Here is a 2778-nt window from a genome sequence, read left to right as displayed (position 1 = left end):
AATCGGGGAGCGTGGCGCGCGCCGCCAAGTGAGCGGGGCCGAGCTGGAGACGCCCAGAGCCCGCAGGGGTGGGGGAGGGGAAGATGATGCGGTAAGGATTGTTCACGAAGTATCAGCCCACCCCCAACCCCCGGCTACTGCAAGGGACTGAGTTCCTGGCCCCTTGGGGTCGGCAGCGGGGCGAGGGCAGAGGTGGCACGAGGACGGACCGAAACGTGGGAGGGACAGACTGAAAGGACCTGGCTGGACACTTTAAGATTCAGGGCCGGGAGGTGGGGACTGACAGGATGTGTGTGGCCAGGACAGGGTTAATCCCAGCAGCCGCAGCCGCGTCGTTCAGAGTTTGACTCGGGCTGCTTGTTTTTGTTCCATTGTGAACCGTGGCTCCGCCAGCAAGTGCCCGGATGATGACGTCAGCCGGCCTCCCCTTTTTCCGGGATTGTCGGGGGGAGGGGACAGAAAACAGCTATCCCGAGACCACGCGCCGGGCGGTCGCAGTTCGCTGTGCCTGGGGGTCCCGGCGGGTCGGCCTGGCCGCGTCTCGTAACCCAGAAGCCAACCCGGCCTGCACGCGGGTACCTAGAGGCGGTGGCGGTTCTAGGTCCCAAGGGGGCCGGTCCACCTGCTTCTCGCCGATAGGGGGAAGGTGTGGCTATCTCCTTTGACCGAGATGTGGGGGGCGGTCTCTCCACCCTCCGTGGGAAGTGCTTGTGAGAAACTCATTCACTGGATCCTGGAAGCACTTGGGGTTCTTAAGATTGACTGACCACCCTTTGGCTGGAGGAACTCTCAAAGCTTTATCAGACTAGCAAAGAAAAAATGTATTAAATATGTGGAACGGCAAAGCTACTGAGTAATATTAAATAAAGCAAAATTAGTTTCTTGTCAACTCTTCTGCACACTTCATTGTTAAAATTCAGAAAGTCTTTAGGGGTTTTTATTTAAGATGTACAATGCGCCTCCATTGTGCCCAGTTTATTTTCTACATGTTCATATTCCAAAGTAAAAGCCCAACAGGAAAACTTTCTCAGGCTAATCTCAAATAAATGGGATGCTTGCAAATGATTCTGTAGGGTCTGCCTAACTGTTGAAATGAACATAATAGCATTCAGATGATAAGCACTTCTGATCTTACCCGTTAAGTTTCTTACCACAAACTTAATGCTTGCGGACATCAAACTGGATGCAAACATCATATCAAAAACTATCATCTAAGATCTATGGTCATTTGTATAGAACAGGATTGAGATAAACTCTATTAAGATTCCATATGTAACACCAAAACCAAATCCATGTTGACACACAGTAAACTCTGAAGCACAGTGGTAAAAGTCAGGCTGCTAACCAAAAGGAGTAGAAAGCGACACCCATGTACACTGTAGGTTTGCTACATGCATGGATGTTTTTTACTCCTCCAAATCCCATGAGGTAGCCAGAGCACATACCACTATCCTTTATTTTTGATAGGAAAACAAAAAAGGGTAGGTGATGTATACAAGACCACTAGACAAGACTGGTAAATGGAAACACAAGTCTTGCAACAAAATGCACCTTTAACAAGGATGTCTGCTCTCCCCAAATCTGGTCAACATTGTGCTTGGAGTTCTTGCCATAAATACTAGATGGCAGGGACAGAACAGGGGCTTCTACCCTGCCTGCTAAGGGAATGAACAAAGGCCCCCCGTGAGAACTGGCTTGGCAAACACCTTAACCTTCAAGCCAGGCTCCAGTGAAAATCCTGTCACAGAACTGTACTGGAAGGTAATACTGACAGATACTGACCCAGAGCAGCAGCCTAGATAAATTTGGACGTAACAATGTATAAATTTAAAATGAACTCTGAGACCACAGGATAAGCGGAACAACTGATGACAAAGTTGCTAGTGCATCTGTGCAGCATAGCACCCTCAGTCCACAGTGCAATTCAAAAACTAGAAGTTCCCCCAGACAACATTCCTTCTCAATGCATGAGGGGGTAAAGGGGTGGGGGGGGGCTGCTTGGTTCCTGGGGCAAAATGTTTATGCTTAAGGTGTTGTTCTCAACTGGAAAGAGGGACCTGTTTCATTTATTTTGAAGTGACTCTGTGTGTGTGTGTGTGTGTGTGTGTGTGTCTTATCTCTGAACCCTAACAAACCATATGGTTCTGGAATTTTTTAGTTTCCCGTTGGGTAACAGCCAGGTGCCGAACTTCACACAAGACATCTGGATAAGAAAGAAACCTATAAAACGACTTAAATTTGCAGACGAAATGATTTTGTATACAGAAAGCCATTTACCCAAGGAATCCATTTTAAAAAACCCAACATGATTAGAACTAATTAATTAATCATAAAAGTAGAATATAAGTTCCATATATACAAAAGCAGCTATATTTCTGCATAGTAGTAAAATATTTTTAAATAAAATATGCAATTCCATTTAAAATAGCATCAAAAAGAATAAAATATTTAGGAATAAATTTAATAAGAAATGCAATTTTTGCACACTGAAAACTATAAAACATCGCTGAAATTAATTTTAAAACACCAAAATAAGTGGGAAAATGTTGAAGGTTCAGGAGACTGAATATTATTAAAATAGCAAGACTCCCCAAATTGTTCAACAGAATCAACACAAGCCTTATTAAATAAAACCCCAGCTGGCTTCTTTGTAGAAATAGACAAGCTAATCCTAAATTTTATAGAGAAATCCAAGGGACCCAGAGCAGCCAAAGCAATCTTGCAAAGTTTCAGAGCTGATTCCCAATTTCAAAGCTTCCTCCAAAGGGATAGTGATCA

This window comes from Echinops telfairi, unplaced genomic scaffold (assembly GCF_000313985.2).
Source record: "Echinops telfairi isolate 266 unplaced genomic scaffold, ASM31398v2 ScPeMD7_26;HRSCAF=91, whole genome shotgun sequence".
Taxonomy (NCBI): domain Eukaryota; kingdom Metazoa; phylum Chordata; class Mammalia; order Afrosoricida; family Tenrecidae; genus Echinops; species Echinops telfairi.
The sequence above is the reverse complement of the archived record's forward strand: the minus strand, read 5'-3'. Positions refer to the sequence as shown.